The sequence below is a fragment of the Lontra canadensis genome, unplaced genomic scaffold, assembly GCF_010015895.1.
Source record: "Lontra canadensis isolate GAN:19392208 unplaced genomic scaffold, GSC_riverotter_1.0 scaffold10, whole genome shotgun sequence".
NCBI classification, from domain to species: Eukaryota; Metazoa; Chordata; class Mammalia; order Carnivora; family Mustelidae; genus Lontra; species Lontra canadensis.
In genome coordinates this window covers 19,851,003-19,865,747 of record NW_022631004.1, presented here as the reverse complement: position 1 = coordinate 19,865,747, position 14,745 = coordinate 19,851,003, and the positions used below count along the sequence as shown (strand labels likewise).

Genomic DNA, 14,745 nt, shown 5'->3' with positions numbered 1-14,745 from the left:
GAATACTACCCAATCATATATATATATAATATATACATGTATTAGATATACCTATATATGTGTGTGTTTTTGTGTCTACTACATTTTTTTAATCCGTTCATCTACTGAGGGACACTTTGGTTGTTTCCATATTTTTAGCTACTGTGAATAATGCTGCCATGAACATGGGAATTCATATGTCTCTTCAGTATAGTGCTTCTATTTCCTTTGAGTATATTTTTGAGATTGAGATTGCTGAATCATATGGCAATTCTATTTTTCAATTTTTTGAGGAAGCCTTTTCCATAATGGGAAATTTACATTCCCACCAACAGTGTACAATGGTTCCTTTTTTTCTGCTTTCTTGCCAACATTTGTTACTTCTTATCTTTTTGGTAAAAACAGTTACTCTAATAGGTGTGAGATGATATCTTATTGATGTTTTGATTTTTAATTTCCTGATAATTAATGATGCTGAACATCTTTTTCATGTACCTTTGGCCATTTATATGTCTTCTTTGGAAAACATCTATTCAGCTCCTTTGACCATATTTCATTGGATTGTTTGTTTGTTTATTTGTTTGCTATTGAGTTGTATGAGTTTCTTATGTATATCGGATATTCACCCCAGATATACGGTTTGTAAATTAATACTTTTCCCATTCCATTGGTTGCCTTTTAAATTTATTGATTGGTTCTTTTGTTATAAAGAAGCTTTTTGGTTTGATGTGGTTCTGTTTATTTAGCTTTTGATACCTGTACTTTTGGCATCTTACCTAAAAAAATCATTGCAAAACCAAAGTCAAGGATTAGTCAAGGATTTTTTTTCTCTGTGTTTTCTTCTAGGAGTTTTATAGTTTCAGATCTTCCATCTCACTCTTCAATCCCTTTTAAGTTAATTTTTGTGAGTTGTATAAGATAAAGGTCCAGTTTCATTCTTTTGCATGTGGGATATACAGTTTTCTCCATACCTTTTATTAATGAGACTATTCTTTTCTTTCTTTTTTTAAAATTTTTTTTAAAGATTTTATTTATTTATTTGACAGAGATGACAAGCAGGCAGAGAGGCAGGCAGAGAGAGAGGGGGGAAGCAGTCTCCCTGCTGAGCAGAGGACCGATGTGGGGCTTGATCCCAGGACCCTGGGATCATGACCTGAGCTGAAGGCAGAGGCTTTAACCCACTGAGCCGCCCAGGTGTCCCGAGACTATTCTTTTCTTATTTTGTGTCCTCAGTGCCCTTATCAAAGAGTAGTTGACTGTATATGTGTAGGTTTATTTTTGGGCTCTCTATTCTGTACCATTGGTCTGTCTGCATGTTTTTATGACAGTGCCATGCTGTTTTGATTACCATAGCTTTGCAAAATAGTTTGAAATCAGAAAATGTGATACCTATAGCTTTGTCCTTTTTTAATATTGCTTTGGCTATTTGTGGTCTTTTGTGAGTCCATACAAATTTTAGAATAGTTTTTTTTTTTAACTTCTGAGAAATATGACTTTAGAATTTTGATAGTGATTGCATTGAATCTATAGATGGCTTTGGGTAGCATGGACATTTTAACAATATTAATTCTTCTAATCATGAGCTTGCAATATTTTCCATTTGTTTGTATTCTTCAATTTCTTTTTATCAGTGTCTTATAAATATTTTCAGTGAACAGGTTTTTCACCACCTTGGTCAAATTTATTCCTAAAAATTTTACTGTTATACTTCTATGAATGAGATTGCATTGTTAAAAATTCATTGTTAGTGTGCAGAAGCATAATTGATTTCCACATGCTGATTTTGTGTCCTGAAACTTTATTAAATTTGTTTATCATCTGTAACAGTTTATTGGTGGAGTCTTTTGGGTTTTCTATGTAAGATGATGCCATCGGCAAACAGATAATTTTACTTCTTCCTTTCCATTTTGGCTGCCCCTTCCTTCCTTTCTTTCTCTTCCTTCCCTCCCTCTTTTCTTCCCTCTTTCCTTCCTTCCTCCCTTCTGCCCTTCCTTCATTCCTTCCTTCCTCCCTCCCTCTTTCTTCTTTCTCTCTCTCTTTCTTCCTTCCTTCCTTCCTTTCTTTTTTTGTTGTTAGCTATGGGCTTTTCATGAATGGCCTTTACTATGTTGATGTACATTCCTTCTGTAACAAATTTCTTGAGTTTTCTTTTTTTTAATCATGAAAGGATGTTGAATTTTGTCAAATGCTTTTTCTGTATCTATTGAGATGATTATATGATTTTATGTAATGAAATGAATTTTCCTAATGTGGTGTATCAATTTACCAATTTATGTATGTTGAAATATTCCTGCATCTCAAGGATACATCCCACTTGATTTCAGTGTATGATCCTCTTAATAGGCTGTTGAATTCAGTTTGCTAGTATTTTGTTGAGGATTTTTGCATCTATGTTCATCAGGACTATTGGCCCATAACTTTTTTTTTTTCTTATAATGCCCTCTTCTGGTTTTGATATCAGGATAATGTTGGTCTCATAAAATGAGTTTGGATGTATTCTTTACTCTTCAATTTTTTGGAAGAGCTTGAAAAAGATTGTTATTAATTCTTCTTTAAATATTTGGTAGAATTCTTCAGTGAAGCCATCTTGTTCTGCTCTTTTATTTGTTGGGAAGTTCTCTGTTACCAATTCAATCTCCTTACTTGTTATTGGTCTGTTCAAATTTTCTATTTCTTCAGGTGCAGTCTTGGTAAGTTGTATGTCTCTAGTAATTTATCCATTTCTTCTAAGTTGTCCAAATTCTTGGTATATAGTTGTTCATGGCAGTCTTTCATGATCCATTGTATTTTTGTGGTATCAGTTGTTATGTCTCGTCTTTCATTTATAATTAATTTCATTTATTTGATTCACCTTTTTCTTAGTCTAGTTAAAGGTTTGTCAATTATGTTTATCCTTTCACAAAACCAGCTCTTAGATTTGTTGTTATTTTCTTTTGTTTTTCTAGCCTCTATTTCATTTAGCTCTGCTCTAAACTTTATTATTTCCTTCTTTTTGCTATCATTCAGTTTCATTTGTTCTTTTTTTTTCTTAGTTCCTGGATATGTAATCTTAGATTGATTTTAGATTCCTTATTTGAGATCTTTTTTAAAATTGAAGTATAATTGACATGTAATACTGTATTAATCAGATGTTCAATGTAATGATTCACTATTTGTATACACTGTGAAATGACCATGACTGTAGGTCTGACTTCTTCATCATCATAAAAAGTACATAATATGCAATACAATATTGTTAAATATAATGACCATGTTGTATATAGTATCCCCATGACTTATTTAACTTATGACCTGCAGTTTGTACCTCTTGACTCCTTCTCCTATTTACCCACCCATGACCCTCATCCCCTCTTAAAACCACCAATTTGTTCTGTCTCTGTGGGTTTTGTTTTGTTTATTATTATTATTATTTTTTAGATTCCATATATAACTGAAATCATATGGTATTTGTTTCTTTGTGTCTGATTTATTTCACTTGGCATAATACCCTAAAGGTTCACCCGTGTTTTTGCAAATAGCAAGATTTTATTCTTCTTTATGGCTGAATAGTATTCCATGGTACATATGCCCCACATATTCTCAACATATTCATCTATCAATGGATACTTTTGTTATTTCCATATCTTGATTATTGTAAATAATGCTGAAATGAACATGACAATGCATACATATCTCTTTGAATTAGTGTTTTTATTTTCTTTGGATAAATACCCAGGAGTAGAATTACTGGGTCATATGGCTTTACAACTAAGTTGAGTCTCTTGCAGACAGCTTGTAGATGGATCTTTTTGTTGTTGTTGCTGTTGCCATGACTTTTGATTGGAGAATTTAGTCCACATACATTTAGAGTAATTATAAATTTGGTATATATAATGAGTAGATACTTATTGCCATTTATTAATTGTTCTTTTCTTATTTGTTGAGATATACCTATAATGCTATGAGCTTCCCTCTTAGAAACTGCTTTTGTTGGATCCCATTGATTTTGATGAGGTATTGACCAAAGTTCTTTTTTTGTATTTTGTAAACTTTATTATTTTTAAAATTTCAATTTCTATAGTCATTGCTAATGTATACAAATAAAATATTGTAACCTGAAACCTTGTTAAATCCACTTACTGGTTCTAATAGTTATTTTTGTTTTTTGAAATTTCTGAAGAATTTTCTATGTAATCCTTTTGTTTGCAAATAGAGGCAACTTTTCTTTTCCAGTTTGGAGGTCTTTTATTTCTTTTACTTACTGTATCGAACTGGCTGAAATTTCCAGTATAATGCTGAAAGGGGGGCATCACTGCCTTTTTCCTAGTCTTAGAAGGTTTTCAGTCTTTCTCCATTAAGTGTGATATTAGCTGTTTTCTGTAGAACTATAAGTTTTCAAGTTGGAGAAGTTCCCTTTGAGACCCTCTCTGCTAAGAATTTTTAGCAGATATGCTTATTTAATCTTTGGCATATGTTCTTTCTGAATTTGTTGGGGTGATCATATGATTTTTACTTTTTGGTCTGTTAATGTGGTGAATTACATTGATGGATATGTGAATGTGAAATCACATAAAACACAAAAAATGTTTTCCTCGAATGAACCCTATTTGGTCATGTTTTATTATCTTTTTGTATATTCCTGATTTAATTTACTAAAATTTTGTTTAGAATTTTTTTAAGATTTTATTTATTTATTTGAGAGACAGAGAGCACAAGTAGGGCCAGGGGAGGGGCAGATGGAGAGGGAGAAACAGACTCTCTCTCGAGCAAGGAGCCTGACATGGGGCTCTATCCCAGGATGCCGGGACCCTGAGACCATCACCCAAGCCAAAGGCAGATGCTTAATGGACTGATACACTCAAGTTTCCCTTATTTCGAATTTTTGCATCTATGTGTATGTAGGATATTGGCTTATGGATTTTTTTTTTTATTGTAATGTCAGTCTGGGTTTCATGCCAGAGAACTTCTGGACTCATGCAATAAATTGGAAAGTATTACTTCCTATTCAGTTTTGCGGAAGAGTTTCTGTAGAGTTGATATCATTTTTTCTTAAGTCCTTGGTTGAATTCTCCAGCAAAACCATCTGAACCTGAATCACTTGTTGATTTATTTGTGGAACACTTTTAATTAAAAATTCAATTTATTTAATAGGCTATTTAGGTTAGTATTTCTTCTTGAGTAAATTTGGGTAGTTTGTATCTTTAAAGAAATACCTTCAGTTCATCTAAATTGTCAAATGTTGGCATAGTGTTCTTAATATATTCTTATTTTCCTTTAATATCTGTAGAATATATAGTGATGTCATCTCTTCCATTCCTATAATTGGTAATTTGTGTCTTCTCCCCTTCTGCCTTGGGCTCAGGTCATGATCCCAGGGTCCTGGGACTGAGGCCCACATGGGGCCTGGTGAGGAGACTGCTTCTCCCTCTTCTTCTGTCTGCTGCTCTCCTTACTTGTGCTCTCTCTCTCTTCAAAAAAAATAAATAAAATCTTTAACAAAAAAGAAAAGATGAGGAAAATAGTTTGATGAAATTTCTTTAATTATTTTCTTTTATTTTTTCTTTATTTTATTTACTGTTTCACAAGTCAGTGGTACTTTTCTCCTGGCCTAAAAGAATGTAGGGATTTTTGAGAGGCAGAAGAATGATGACATCTCTAAATGAGTCTGAATGGGAACACTGATAGAGGGAACTCTCCCCCTGTTTGACATGGTGCTGTCCTAACCATCTACTTTCATGCACTGAAATGCAGTTCCCAATGTTCTTTAACATTTCTTTTATAATCTGTTTCTGTTTTCTTCCTTCTTCCAGAGCTCCAAACGCCACTGCCCTTTTGGTGCTGTTGGCTTCCTGGGCTGTAGTTTGGGTCAGGGTCCTCCCCTTTCCAGTCTCCATGTTTAGAGCCCCCAAGCGGTGACAGACAAATTATGCCTATTTCATCATGTGAATTCTAGTTTTCTCAGATCTATTTCAGGGAAGTTGCTAAGAAGGACCAGGTCTTTCACACATTTATTCCTGAGAAAATGCCCTTCATGAAAACACTGTAGAGTCATAATTCCATTTGCTCGCTAATAATTTGTACATCGTGTGACCTACCACATGCTGTTTTTGCAGCTTTACACCTTCAGTGGAAACCTGCTGGATAAAGCCCTGAGGAAAGAGGGAGGGAAGGAGCAAAAATGACCTGGGGAGGAGGAATGGAGGGAGCAAGGCAGGGTGGGAGTGAGGAAGGGAGAAAGGGTAGGGGAGAGAGAGAGAAAGAAAATATCAGAGGGGTTGGGGGAGGGACTTTATTTTTAGCTTGACTACTAAAACAGGGCAGACAGGAAACAACTGCAAATGTACATGACGTTGATATCTAGGTGATGAGTCCTGTCAATGTGACTAAGTTGTTCAGGGTTTCCGTGGTGTTGCTTTAAAAATATAAACTACAGGTTAAATGTATTTATGAAAAATTCCAGGAAAAAAAGTTATTCTCAATGAGTTTTTTTGTTGTGGTGGTGACGAGGGGTGTGTGTTATTGATCTTATAATAGAAATAATGACTTTAAACCAGGTTTTCTAAGAAAATTAATGACTGCCCCAAGTTAATGGCCTTCAGCCAATCTCCCAGTCAGCCATTAATCCCCAGGAAATGCCCTGGGCCTTGATCATTATTGCGTAAATAATACAAAAGTGGGTAGAGTTCTTGTCACATGGGAAGCATACATTGCCCTCGTTGTCTCTTGGACTCCTTTTATGGTAGTAAGAATAACCTATTAGGGAGGAAAACTGTAATAATTTTCTTACCAATGCAAATAGATAGTCTTGTTTAAGCAAAATTATTAAATATAATGTTAAACAACTCCAGCTCTGTATATTTGAGGAAGAAATAATGGAAGATTCCAAGTTCAGAATTCTTAGACTGCTATAGTTAAAGCCACGAGTGACATAGAGTATAGAGCCAAATATTGAATTGAGAATAATGCAATTATTGTCATATTAGATATTTCTAGTTAAAATCAGGGTTAAAGTAACACGTAATTGACTTCGTTAATGGTTGCAAACAAAAGATGGTACTGAAATTTACTTTAAAAATTGAAATCTTATATTCTAATAAAAATATCTTGAGGAACTACATTTTATAAGTTTTCAAATAAATATCATGATGGATGGGGATATTTTTCTTATCTTAAAATATCAAAGGACTTTCATAGTCTTTTTCATGGCTTATTTTGCATTCCAAGATCTTCAAGAAGGCAAATAGTAAAATGAAAAACATGTGTGGGAAATTAGTAGAGCAGTTGCCCTTGACTGCCAAAGGAGATGCTACTGAGGTAAAAAGGCCTTCGAGGGAATTTTCCCATTTTGAACAGAGATGTTCACGCACATTGTTATCCCATGACCCAAATTTAGGTGGAGAACTTTACGTGAAGTTTCTCAATAAACATTTTCAGATGAATAAATGTACCTTAAATGTCTTAAAATGTTGTCAGTTATATCTCAGCAATGCTGGAAAAAAACCCAAATTAAAAAAAATCACCTCTTTACCCTAGAGTTTTTTGTATACTTGGAAGGTTAACTCTTTTTAAAATTTTTTTAGTTTATCTATCTATTTATTTATTTTAGTAATCTCTACATCCAACATGCGGCTCGAACTCATGACCCCGAGATCAAGAGTCACATGGACTTCTGAGTGAGCAAGCCAGGCACCCCATATTAGCTTTTTATCTTTGATATATGTTGTGTGTGTTTTCTTCTACATTGGCATTTATCTTTTTCTTTTTCCAAATGACTATCCATTTGCCACAACACTATGAAAAAGTCCATCTTATTCTCACAGGTGTGAAATGTTATCTCAATTATATTCTAAATTTCCGTATGTAGTTGTATCTATTTTTAAACTTTTTTTTTTCTGTTATAGTAGAAATGACTTCCCCCTTCTCTTTTCTCTTGTTTTGTTGCACTAGCTAATAAGTCTGATATTGTATTAAATAGTTAAAAAGAACAGCAGGCATTTTTGCCTTGTTCTGGATCTTAGTGGAAATGCTTCTAATGATTGCCTAATAAATAATATGCTGGCTTTAGGATTGAGGTAAATTTATCTTATCAATTTAAAGAAAAATCCATGGCTTTCTATTTTACAAAATGTTTTATCAGAAATGAATTTTGAATTTATTTATTTATTTTTAATTAATTAATTAATTAATTACTTTGACAAAGAGAGACACAGAGAGAGGGAACACAAGAAGAGGGAGTGGGAGAGGGAGAGGCAGATTCTCCGCCAAGTGGGGAGCCTGATGTGGGGCTCAATCTCAGGACCCCGGGTCATGACCTGAGCTGAAGGCAGATGCTTAATGACTGAGCCACCCGGGTGCCCCGTAATGGATTTCTTAACATCGAATCACTCTTGTGTTCATGTAATCAACTTGGTCATAAATATATTAATTTTTTTAATATGCTGTTGGATTTTACTGCCTGTTATTTTGATTAAGATTTTTTTTTGCCTAAGTATTCCAAAGTGAGATTGGTTTCTGTTTTTCTTTACTATACTATTTTATCAACTTTCTGTACTGATCCTTTTTTTGTAATAACATTTTTGGAAATGTCTATGTTTAGAAAAATTTGTGTAGTTTTAGATCATCTAGTCTTTAAGTTTGGCTGAACGCCCCTGTGAAACTATCTGCACATGGTAATGTTTGAGGGCAAGTTCTCCACTTCTTTGAAATTTAATACAAGTTTTTTTTATATATAAAGAAATCTGTATTTGGATCTGAGTTGGAGAACAATGGCCCCCTAAATATCCATGCCCTAATCCCCAACACTGTGGTTATGTTATGTTGCATGGGAGAAAGGACTCTGCAGGTGCGATTACAGATAGGGCCCTCTAGATGGGGAGATTATCCTAAACTGCTTCTTCTTTTTTTTCTATTTAAAAAAATTTTTTTATTAACATATAATGTATTATTTGTTTTCAGGGGTACAGGTCTGTAAATCATCAGTCTTACATAATTCACAGCACTCACTATAGCAAATACCCTCCCTAGTGTCCATAACCCAGCCCCCTATACCTTCCCCCCAGCCCCCAGCAACCCTCAGTTTGTTTCCTGAAATTAAGAGTCTCTTATGGTTTGTCTCTCTCCCGATCCCATTTGTTTCATTTTTTCCCTCCCTACTCCCCACAACCCCCGATCCTGCCTCTCAAATTCCTCATATCAGAGAGATCATATGATAATTGTCTTTCTCTGGCTGACTTATTTCACTTAACATAATACCCTCCAGTTCCATCCATGTCCTTGCAAATGGCAAGATTTCATTTTTTTGATGGCTGTGTAGTATCCCATTGTGTGTGTGTATATATATACACACATATATATGTATACATATATATGTATGTATATGTGTGTATATATATGTATACATATATATGTGTATATATATATACAGACACACACACACACACACACCACATCTTCTTTATCCATTCTTCTGTTGATGAACATCTAGGCTCGGAGAAATACAAATCAAAACCACAGTGAGATACCACCTCACACCAGTCAGAATGGCTAAAATTAACAAGTCAGGAAATGACAGATGTTGGAGAGGATGTGGAGAAACCAGCCCTCCTACACTGTTAGTGGGAATGCAAGCTGGTACAGCTACTCTGGAAAACAGCATGGAGGGTCCTCAGAAAGTTGAAAACAGAGCTATCTTGCGACCCAGCAATCGCACTACTGGATATTTATGCCCTAAAGATACAAATGTAGTGATCTGAAGGGGCACATGCACCTGAATGTTTAACTGCTTCTTCTTCTTTTCTTTTTTCTTTCTTTTCTTTTTTTTTTTAAAGATTATATTCATTTATTTGACAGAGATCACAAGTAGGCAGAGAGGCAGGCAGAGCGGGGCGGGGGGGAAGCAGGCTCCCCGCTGAGCAGAGAGCCCAATGCGGGGCTCGATCCCAGGACCCTGGGATCATGACTTGAGCCACAGGCAGAGGCTTTAACCAACTGGGCCACCCAGGCGCCCCTAACTGCTTATTCTTTTGAGAATTTGAACTTTTTCTCATGGGTCAGAGAGACACAATGTGAGAGAAACTTGATCTTCATCACTGTTGCTGACTTTAAAGATGGAGGAAGGGGCGATGAGCCCAGGAATATGGGTGGCTCTGGGAAGCAGGGAAAAAGCCCTCAACAGACAGCTAGTAAGAAAACAGGGACCTTTGGTCATACACCTACAAGGGAACAATACTACCAACACAGGAAGGAGCCAGCAACAAATTCTCTTCTAGAACCTCCATGAAAGGACACAGCCTGTGGACACCTTGATTTTAGTTCAGTGAGAGCCATCTTGGATTTCTAACCTAAGAACTATAAAACAATAACTATGTGGTGTTTTAAGCCACTAAGTTTATGGTGACTTTTTATAGCAGTGATAGAAAACTAATACTTACCTGGAGAGAGAAAATCAAATTTGATAAATGTGTCTTATACAGAATTGACTATTTTTGCTAGCTTTTCACATTTGTTTTCATAGAATTACACAGTATGGACTCATGATTTTCAAAATTTTCTCAATTTATTTCTCCTTTCTTATTTGTTATTTTGTGTATTTGTACTTTCTTTTTCTTTGGGGATGGTGTTGGCAGAGCCATCTGAGGTTTTACTTGGGAAAAGGCACTTTTAGTTGGGGGCATGGGCTAGGGGGGGTACCCAAGACAATAGGCTCTCTCCAAGAATAGGCTGAGGACTAGGGCTGAAACTTAGGTGGGTTTCCTGTTCCCGATGCTCCCCTGCACAGCTCCTTCCCCCAGCGGCTCTACAGTAGTTACAGGATCGAGGAGGCTGGGAAGGACCAAAATGGCTCTTCACATGGGCAGGATATCAGGTGGCTTGGAGACCAGCTTTGCATTGCTGGCCTCCATCGTCTTCACGGCCATGGCCTTGGAGGAACTGACACAGCTAAAGAAACTGGAAACCCTGATAGAGCCGAAGCTGGGGTAGAAGGAGCTCAGGCCTATTGTTGAGGTCCAGCTCATGAGGACCCTGTAAGCTGAGCTCAGCTCACCTGAGTAGCCGTCATTGGTCTTATTATGGATATTCAGATTCTGCATCCCAGACTCCAGCTGGCTCTCCTTGTCCTCCAGCAGCTTGTGGCAGGTGGCGATCTCAATGTCCGGGGCCAGCTTGATGTTCATGAGCTCCTGGTACTCATGCAGCCGCCTTGGCATATCCTGGTTGGCCCACTGCAGGGCAGCCTCTGGAGAGGCCACCTTGGCATTGGCGTCCTTAACAGCCAGCTCCTGGCTCTGCTTATCATCAGCAGTGGTGACCTGCAGTGAAGCCCTCTGGCTTTTGAGGTCCTTGATCTCAGCCTGGAGGCAGCTGGTCTTCTGGTTCATCACGGAAATCTCCCTGTTCATGCCACCGAGGTCATTCCCATGCTTCCCAGCTGTTGGGTCAGTGGCTCGGGGAATGCAGGAGGAACAATAAAAATGGGCGCCGGGCCGTCATCATCCTTTACCCATGACTCTCCCGCCGGAAGGATGTTTGCTGAGGACACGTCACCATAAGTAAACTGATACCTATGCAGGAAACAGGAACATCAGGACTCCCCCTACCCTCCAATCACCAAATACCTTACCTTATATGGCTGTGAACCTATGCCCGGTCTTAACCCAAATAAAAGACTCACTCGACCCCCTCCCAGGCGCGACTTCCCCGACTCTCCTCTCCTGAGTCGGGGAACCTTGCTGGAGGGCTCCTTTAATAAACCTTGCTTTGTGCCTATCTCGCCTGGTGTTGTGTGTGTCTCACCTGTAAAACCTTACACCAGCCAATGCCTGCAGCTCCTTGTACTTGATCTGGTATGTGGTCTCAGCTTCAACCCAGCTGCGGTTGGTGATGTCCTTGACCTTGGCGATGATACTGTCCAGGTTCAAGGAGTGGCTGTTGTCCATGGACAGCACCATGGATGTGTCCAAGACGTGGGACTACAGCTCACAGATCCCTTCATAAGCTACCTTAAGAAGCTGAACTCGTCTGTCAGCCCTTGTCAGTGGGACTCCAGCTCTACCTTATTCGTGTAAACTTCATCCACATCCTTCTTGATGAGGACAAATTCATTCTTCAGGTCTGCACACTCTTTGATCTCCTCCTTGTACTTATTTTGAAATCCTCCACTAGCTTCTGCCTGTTGCCAAGCTCCACTTCCAGCTTCCGCTTCTCCTGACCCAATGTGTTGAGCTGCCACCAGAGATTGTTGATGGAGCTCTGGAATGTGTTGTCCTTGTTGCTCCCAGTGTTGTCCATGTCCATGTTGCTGTTGCAAGCTCCACTTGGTCTCCAGAATTTTGTTCTGCTGCTCCAGGTGCCACAGCTTGTGGTTGGAGGCAAACTTGTTGAGGGTCTTGATCTGTTCCTTCACCTGGGTGTTGCACAGCCTGGATGTTGGGGTCTGCCTCCAGCTTGAGGGGGCTCAGCAGGCTCTGGTTCACTGAGACAGCTGTGATGCCCTACATTTGCCTGGCCTTGCTGTAGTCCCTAACCATACTAATGCTGGTGTCTAGACGACCCTGGAAGCTGTTGCTGCTGCCCTTCTGGGAGAAGGCTGGGGACTTGATGTGGGCTTCAGGTGCTCTGGGGTGTGAGTGGCTGCTGAAAACCTGGGGGTGGGAGGGAACACCTTGTAGAACTTCTGGGTTACCCTGATGGACATGGTGGAGGCTGGAGTGGATGCGAGGAAGTTGGAACTTGACAAAGGTTTGAGAAGGAGACGAGAAGCTACTTCTAGATGGGGGATCTCTTTTTCTTTGATTAAATCTGCTACATTTTTGGATTTGGCTACTTTTAAGTCATCTGAAACAGCAGTCTTAGAGGCGAAGGCAAAAGGCCCTATCTTGATCTGATCTTTGCCACTAGACTGGCCCCATTCTCAGTGATGTTTTCAAGAAGAGATAAGAGGTCAATCTTATCTCCTGCTAAATCTGCCTTTACAGAATTCTCTTAATTCTCTTGAATTAGTCTCTCCCACTAGACTGCTAAACTTGGCAAGGAAAAGCCAATTCTCACCAATATTTTGAGAATTTTTTCCCAGGTGGTCTCTCTCATAGGCTCTGTCTTCATGGGATTTGTATTGTAAGATATGATAGTCTACAGCTAATCAAATAGCACAGTTAATCACATAATCAACCATGGCGTAACAAGGATCACCAACTTTCCCACATGCTGTATCTATTTTCCTGAAGATCATCAACTAACCACAAAATTAGTAGTTCATATCTTAAGTTGTATTAAGGTAGCTCCATGTCTAGGTACCCAACTCTGTATTTGTATATTATCTGTTAATAGTATAACAAATAAGATAACAGGGACTTTGAAGAAATTAAAGTGTATTTGTCTCTCCATAGTAAGTCAAGCAAAAACAGTCCAGGGTTGTGATATGATAACTTTATTATCTTTTCTTGCTCTGTAATAGTCCCTTGGACTTGCCCTCATCTGTGTGGCTGCATATGGCTGAGATTACTATTTCTAGGTTCCAAGCCTGAGGATTGCATGCTTTGCTTCTCTTATATTCAGTTGGCAGAATTAGGCACATTCCTGCATTTCTACCTGTAAGGGAGAATGCAAAATACAGTGTTTATTCTCAATACCAGTTTGTCCAGATGAAACACAAAGAGAATCTCATAAAGGGTAGAATGGAGAGTGAGGTCTATTGGTGGCATAAGTCATATCCTTTTTCTTACGATTTTTTCCCCTCATTTTTTCCCTTTTAGAAGTGAGGATTTTTTCTTTTTAATTTCAAAGCTTAAACATTTCCCCCATAGTAAGTATTTATATTGAGAGAAATTTAAACTAAGTGCGTTCCTTACTTAGTTTTTACGTTTTTTTCCCTCCAATGAAAATAGCCCTTTCATCATATATTTTATATAAAATAATAATCACTATTTTAAAAGAATCAGCCAGGGCACCTGGGTGGCTCAGTGGGTTAAAGCCTCTGCCTTCGGCTCAGGTCATGATCCCAGGGTCCTGGGATCGAGCCCTGCATTGGGCTCTCTGCTCCGCGGAGAGCCTGCTTTCTCTTCTCTCTCTGCCTGCCTCTCTGCCTACTTGTGATCTCTGTCTGTCAAATAAATAAATAAAATCTTTAAAAAAAAATCAGCCAATGAAAGGGAAAGGAAATGTCATCCAAAATTTTTGTACATTGAGGAAAAGTACCACCAATGTTTTGATGACTACTCTTTCATTACCACTTTTAGAAATGTACACAGACACTCCTTTTCCCAAAGTTGGTCATATAATAATTTTACTTTTACTTTATAAGCTTTTAAAAAATCCAACTTTGTCTTTTGTCCATTGCCTCTTCTTCTACCAACTGAATTGCCCTAGGTATCAGTATTACCAACTTGGTATGTATCTTGGCTTACTTTAATTTATGGTTGTATGATTATATGGATTGGCATATTTACATCTACTCACACACATTTATACATACATATATATATATTCAAATATTTTTGGCATTGTTTGGTTTAGAAAAGTGGGATAATATATTTCTCTGCCTCTTACCTTTCTCACTTAACAACATCTTGTGGAAATCTTTTTAATCATTGATTATAGATTGATAAAATTCCTTATAATTGCTGCATGTTATCTCATGGTGTGGTTTTGCCACAACTTATTAAAAATGTTTACCCATTAGTAGACATTCAACCCCCCCACCATTTTTTTTGTTCCTCCCTTCAAAAAACTGCATTAACTCTCCTTATACTCATATTTTATTTCTAAGGTATAGATTACCAATAACAGAGA

General features: G+C 37.7%; 1 pseudogene; it reads right to left on the bottom strand.

Moving 5' to 3' along the window:
- Nucleotides 1-10,802: 10,802 nt before the first annotated feature.
- LOC116866516 lies at nt 10,803-12,652 on the bottom strand (annotated as a pseudogene).
- Between the last annotated feature and the right edge of the window lie 2,093 nt (nt 12,653-14,745).